Source organism: Melozone crissalis, unplaced genomic scaffold, assembly GCF_028551555.1.
Source record: "Melozone crissalis strain CALT ecotype California unplaced genomic scaffold, PUWL_Pcris_2 ptg000036l_1, whole genome shotgun sequence".
NCBI lineage: Eukaryota > Metazoa > Chordata > Aves > Passeriformes > Passerellidae > Melozone > Melozone crissalis.
In genome coordinates, this window is record NW_026535814.1 from 15,433,539 (window position 1) to 15,440,634 (window position 7,096).

A 7,096-nucleotide genomic window follows, 5' to 3' on the forward strand; every position below is an offset into this window, starting at 1 on the left:
TCCTTTTTGCCACTTTCAGAAGCTTTTTTTTTTTTTTTTTTTTGATGTCTTGGGCTGAGTACCAGGTCTGGTTGCATTTCAGATCATGGTTCTGTTTCCTGAATCAGGAATTGGGGAATTGTGTAAGAAATGAAACCAGGAGGCCCTGCTCAATTTAGAAGAGTTGAGGAGGAAAGAATAACGTGAAGTGGAAATACCAAGCAGGAAAGAAAAAGATTGCAGGACAGAGTTTGGGACAGAGCATGAACTTGTGGGTGCAGTACCTGTGAACTCAGACACCTTGATAACAATCTGCCAGACACATTCTTGATGGGATGGGGGAGACCCAGACAACACAAACTCTCAGAAGGAGAAGAGTGAACAAAGCACAAGGCAGTGATTGCAACAAAAACAGACGAGAAGACTTTTGAGCTGCAGATGGGGAGGCAATGACATCTCTGAATTGCAGAGGAAATGGGTCCTTGTCAGTTGAGCTGGTGCCCCTCTATTTGCACTTGTGCCTTTAGCACAGGGATCTCATTACCAGAGAGCTTACTGGCAGATTGGAGAGATCGCAGTGAGGAGTAATAAAAATGATCAGGGACTGCTATAATTGACATAATGAGGAAACAAGATGAGAAGAGTCAGATATTTATAGCATGGGTGAGAGAGACAATTAAAAGGTGGGGTGGGAGATGGACTGGATGACCTGAAAGCCTTGTCTGCTTCTAATAACTCCTTGTTGTCTGCTGAACAGAGGACTTGAATTTACCGAGGCTGTCAATCTGACTCTTAACAGCCCTAACTTCCTGTGTTGAAAAGCTCAGGTAGGTGTACTCTGGCTGTATTGGCACTGTCAGGATGTCACTGGTTCTGTACTTTGCTTAAAAAAGTAGTCATCACCCATGTTGTGGAAAAAAATTGACATGCTGACAGTAAAGAAAAAAAAATTAGGCCTTCATAAAGTAAAAAGCCATAGAAAACCTTGCTGAGGGAAAGGGCTGCCTGGGAAGGGCTGCCTGGTTGTTCAGCTGATGATGCCGAGCTCTTTCTGCTGCCTGGAGGGTGGCCTGTGGAGAAGGAAGGTCCATGGGGAGGGAGAAGATGTGAGAAATTTTCTCTGTGAGCTGGCACCCAGCTGTGTCTGCAGCTGAGCAACACCGCTGCTGCCCAGGATGCACAGATGTGCACAGGCTGTTGTCCCCAACAGCTGCTGAGCTCCACAGACAGCTCTTGGAGCAAGTTCTGGGCCAGGAAAAGCCTGCCAGTCCCACTGATGGCTACAGCCACGTGTGGGGTTCACTTCCCTTCCCAGTTTATCCATGTTCCTGCACTGGAGCCAGGGTCAGTGTTCAGGCAGTTTTTTATAACCCCATGTTTGCTCTGGACTTGGGAGACTGCAGCAGGATTGGAGGCAGCCAAACTGGAGGCATCTCAGCTCCTGGGTTGCAGTCAAATTAAAACACTACTGTGGAAAGCAAGGGGGCTGTGTGTGTTGGAGGCACTTTGGGGAAATATCAGAGCGGTGCTTGTTGAGTCTGGTGGCGGAGTAGCCGCTCTGTTTTAATGATACCTGTGTGCAAAGGCCACAGCTGCTGTCATCCGTTTCACGTTGGTCTGACTTTCACAGAGCAGACATAGCCTAGGGTGGTGGAAAGGAGGGAAAGGTGACCAAGAAAAGAAAAAAAAAAAAAGAAAAAGCCATTCATTTTTCACCGATTTTTCCATCCCTCTGAGCTGTGATACCAGTCTGTGGCTGAGCAACAGTAATCTTATCCAGCGTACTGTTGATTTAAGCCTCTTGGATTTATATAACTTTGGAAATGGTAAACTATATTAATTTGCTGTGTTTTCAAGGGAAAGTTATTTATTGAGAGACATTTTTAACTCAAGTGCCAGGAGCCTTAAATCATTATAATAAATTCATGCTATTCAGGGTTTCTTACATTGTAATAAATTTGTTTTAAACATGAATGAGGAGATCCATGATTTCTTTAATATACTGTTATGTATTTCCTTTCAAAATGACACAGCTCACTATATCAAGTGGGAGAATAATAGTGAGAGATTTACAGCACTTAAAATAACATAGCCTGGGAATGTGACATGTGAACCAACACGGGGCAGGGGGGCTGGAAGCTGCAGGGAGCCCACCACTGCTCCCAGTGGCCCTGCTCGGGGTGTAACAGCAGGAGTGGGTCAAAATCAGTGTGTGAACCCACAGCTGGGTGGGAGGCTCCCTGCAGGGTGGGGATCACAACAGGGCCTTGAATTTTCTTCCCATTTTAATGTGCAACAAACACCTGAAAAGTGACAAGGATCATCTGCCATGACCTGGGAGGGTGACTGCCCAACAGCCTGACTGGGATCAGGGCTGAGCCAGAGGTTTGCTTGCTGCCTTTCACCCGGCACTCATCCCTCTGGCTGCCCTGGTGTGTGGGGAGCAGACGCTCAGTGGTGGCCAGTGGCCCTGGAGTGTGGCAAGGAGGCACCAGGGAAGCACTCAGATAAATTCCAGTCTCTGTTCTTAATCCCTGACCCCCCATTAAACCCCTGCTGACCCTTTTGCTCACTGTTACACACATGGACAGCTGTGAGCACAGGACAATAAAACTTGCAGCTGGCTTTACATCAAGTCCTCCGAGCTTCAGAGGGAGGAGGAGCTGGCACAGACACAGCCTCGGTGGCGTCAGCATCCGAGGGCTGAGACAAACCCACTTTGGCAGCACAGTGCTGGCTTTTTTGGGAAGCAGAGCCCCTGTGCCTCATGTAACATCTGCTGAACTTGTGCCCCAGCTTCATCTCATCAGGGAGTGCTGCAGAGGTGTGATGTTTGTGGTGACCTTGGGATTGGGGTGGACTGGGGCAAAGCATCACAGTGCCCAAACTACAAAGGCCAATTGGTTTCCTGGTGTCTGATGAGAGCAATTACCCCCCGAGATACCCAAAGGTATCTTTAGGTATCTCGGGGCTAATTGCTCCTCCAGGCACAGCCTTGCTGTAGAGACTTGAGGAGCTGTCCTGCCATGGTGTGAGAGTCTGCCCCTCTGGATGCCTGTGCACGGAGCCAGGAGCACTTTCCTGGCTCTGAAGGGTTAATAGGTCTTTGCTGGGTGTGGCTGTAGCAGAGGATAATTAAATTCTGCTAGTTCCTGGGGGAAGGGGATGGTCCTGCTGCTGCTCCTCACCTGGCTGCAGGTGAGGTGTAGGACAGGGAGGACTTCAGCTGCCCAGGGAGGAGGCTGGCGGTGCACTGAGCGTTTCTGTGGGCTGCTGGCATCGAGGGCTTGGACAGCTCTGGAAAGGGGAGGAGGGGACGGGAGGGACTCTCGTGCTCGGAGAAGTGATGGCAGGACCTCATCTGTCAGCGCAGAAAAATGTCTGGCTAATAAACTTGCCAAACGTCCCTAATAAAGGGCTGGATGTGTTATCATGTAGAATGGTTTTATAGGGGACAGCCATAAAACGTGCACATTGCCCTTTAAAATGCCAGGACAAGGATTGATTCCAGCAGGGCGGAGGGAGAGGAGGAGGGGAAATGAGGCTAATTGGAAAAGGGGGATAAATCCAGGGGCTCGTTTCTCTGCCGTGGGTCCCCAGGGTGTCAAGAAGTGGAAACAAAGTGGGATTCACTGCCTTATGGGCTGTGCCCGAGCCTGGCCTTCTCTGCTGTGTCCCCACCACCCTGTGCAGTGCTGGGGCATCGTTCTGGCATCTGTTCCTGCTGCAGGACTCTTGCTCCTCCTGACAGCCAGCCCAAGGAAAGCTGTGGAGATGCCTCCATCAGCCTCCTCCCTCATCTCTGCTTCTCCTTTTGATCCCTGGAGTCCAACATCCATTTCTTCCTCCTCCTGCCAGTTCTGGTGCCCTCCCTGCCCAGTGGTCCCATCACAGCTCATCATTCCCTCTCCTTCCTGGTGATTTCAGCTCCCCTGTGTGTGGTGCTGAGAGGGGCTGGGGCAGCAGTTTTGTGTCCCCTGTTCCAGGGACAGGGCACAGCCTGGCCTGGGGATGCAGGTGTGTGTCTGTGCTTCGAGCTCTGCTTGAATAAACAGCAGAGAGGAAGCTGGAGGGGGGCCCAGGGTGTGTTTAGTAGCAATCAATAAATATATTGTACTCCAGCTCACTTTTAATGCTGCAGAAAACAGGCAGTGATTTCACTTAATAAATGTAGACAGTATTGCAGAGCTACAAGGGCATCTATCGTGTAACACAGAATTTCTGCACCACAGGGCTGCATGTGGCCACTGCCTGGTACTATCCACAGCTGAGACCCATCAGCTGCCATGGGCACAGGGGCCAGCCTCTGCTTTTTCATTTTCTTCTTTCAATTTCCATGGACAGAAACACTGGGCAGCCAAACCTCTGAGATCTGGTGGAGGGAGAAATAAAAAAACCCATTCTCCTCAAAGTCACTGAAAACCTTGTGTATTTCACCACTGGGTGGAAGGTGGGCAGGTAGTAGAGAGATGGAAAAAGAAAGAGCCAGGAAAAATCAGATTGTTTTGTTGGCCAGGACTGCTTCAAAGAAGTTTGTCAGTGTGCATTTGTTGGTATGTGCCAGATCTCACTTGTCTGCCCACTCTGTGCATGTGGCACTGTCAGATTTCAAATTTGCTGAGTTCCTGGCAATCCCCACTGGAGCTGGAGGTGACGCCCCTGGGAGGGAGGTGATGCAGGTGGGGTGCCCATGTCCCCTGGCTCTGAAAATGCTCTTTGGCTACTCATGGTGATGGACAGGGATTTTGAATTCTCCAAGTTGAATAGTCCAGGTCTTTGATCCCTGTTCCACAGTTGTGAAGTTCAGAACAATGTCCAGGCTCCTGAGGTCTGGATTTGCTTCTTTGCTCCCTCTTGGCTCAGGCCCATCTCTACTGCACTCACCACAGTGAAATTTTCATTGAACACAGTTTTAGTTCTGGATTTGTAATTAAATTTAAGGGCTGGTAAATTTTGCTATGAACATTTTTCTGGCTCCCCTCCTAAGCATTTGGTCTGTTCAAATAGTACTTAGTGTTTTGCAGATGCTGTTGGATGTTACACTGCCAACCACAAGTATGAAAAAAAAGCGTGATTTAGAAAAATACTAATGCATTTGAGGTCTTGTTTTTGCTTTTATTTTTACGCTTCAAAGCTTTTTCCAATGTTTTTTCAGTTATAAACTTATGTGGCACGTGGGAATATCATCCTAGCACTTGACTTCAAGAGCTGTGACCTTTCCACTTCATCAAACCTATGATCAAAACATGGGCATGGCAGCACTGCCCATAATTGCTTTCTGAGTTAAAAAATTTCCTCCAATCTCCAGTAATAAGGAAAATGAAATCTTCAGGTGGCGTTTAGTAGTTCACCCTGAAAGAGTTCCATCTCATTCTAAATATTAAGCCACGCAGTGATTTCTGGGCACTTCTCTGCTTTGAGACCCGTGGGAGAATTAACTCAAATTCATTTTTAAAGGGGATTAATTAAACTGAATCAGGACTCTGTTTCAACACTCAGAATTAAGAAGAGTTGAAGTAAGACCCCTTCAATTAAGCAAAAGAGATGAGAGACCTCTTTGACCCCAAATGGACGTGCCTGAGGAGCCGCTGGTGTGGTGTGACCAGTCCTGTTTTCATATATTTAATTCAGACTAAATGACCTAGTGCAGACAAACCCTGGGATGTTAAGACTGGCTATGATCACACTGGGAATATCCATATGTTTTGTGAGGGGACAGGATGTGTGTAAGACACAGGTTGCTCTATAAAAGGCACACTCGCTCTTGGTCTGTTCAGAGTCCAGTGACACCACGGAGCTTTCAGAGGTTTAGCAACAGACATACTCCCTAAAACAAAATAGAAAAGCAAGTCATTAATCAAGGATGGGAAATCTCAATAGAGAAGGTAAACTGGAGATAAGAGCTCCAAAACTTTTGTTTGACCAAGTTTTGTACCATATCACTTTGACTGGGGTCTCTTTGTTAATTTATGGGGAGGAGAGGGGTTAAAGTTTAATCAGCTTTTGTGTACATTGGGAAAAATTTTACTTTTGAGTAAAGACTCAGACTCCTTTAGCTAATTAGATACCAAGGTGATGTGTGCACTATGTACACTTCTGACAGTTTCTTTTTCTTATCTCTGCCATCAGTTACTTGGCTGTGAAGTCTGATGTCTGAAACTCTGCCAGGATTTCTGAACAGAGTCCTTCACATGGGATTTCTCCACCTTTTAGTTCCCATTTCAGGGTATAAGAAGTTTTCTGTTTACTTTTATCTTTTTCTTTCTCTCCTTTCTGATTTCTTCCAGCTGGGGATCTGACACATGATTTACTCTCAGTGCCTTGGAGACACTCTCTAAGTATCCCTGGGCACTTCTTTTTTAGAGGAGATCTGGCCAACTCACTTTCCTGCAGCAGAGGGGTTCAGAGTGTAGTGAGAGCAGGGAAATTGTTCCTTCCAGCTTTGTGCCAGTGTGTATTCATATGGGATTTCCCCAATATCCAAATAAAGCTGTTAAATTCTGGGTCTGAGGAGCATCCTGTGGCTCGGAGCTCATGACCCACCCATGGCATGAATGTTCCAGCTGGGAAAGGACAGATCCCCACCGTGCCATGCCAAAACACCCTTGCATGTCTCCTGACCAATAACCCATCGTGCAGTGTAAGACACCAGATGTGCAGAACTGCCTAAGTACCCCCTAGAAAGTGCCAGGAGGAGTCTGGGCCAGCCCTTGTGGTCCTTGGGAGAGGCAGGGCAGCCAAGGTGGGACATGCCAAGGCTGCTGTGCAGATGGTGGGGTCTGGCAGGGTCTGTGAAATCCCTGGGTGGGCAGTGCTGCCCTGACAAGGTCTTTGAAGGGCTGGGTGTGCTAAGGACAGCCTGATGGGCTGGTTATCCAGAATGATTTGCTACAAGTCCTTTATCAGGTCCTGTGGGAGCTTGGGCAAGCCCCACAGCTCACTGCCTGCTCTCAGAGAGCCCTGAGGATCACACAGCCCCTCCTGGGTCAATGTTCCCCCACCACCACACTGAGCCTGGGACTGAAGGACACGTGAGGATGTCCTGTTAGGAGAAAGAGGTGCAGGAGGAAACTTCCCAGGAACAGCCTGAGAATTTGTGTTTTTGCTGGTCAGGGCA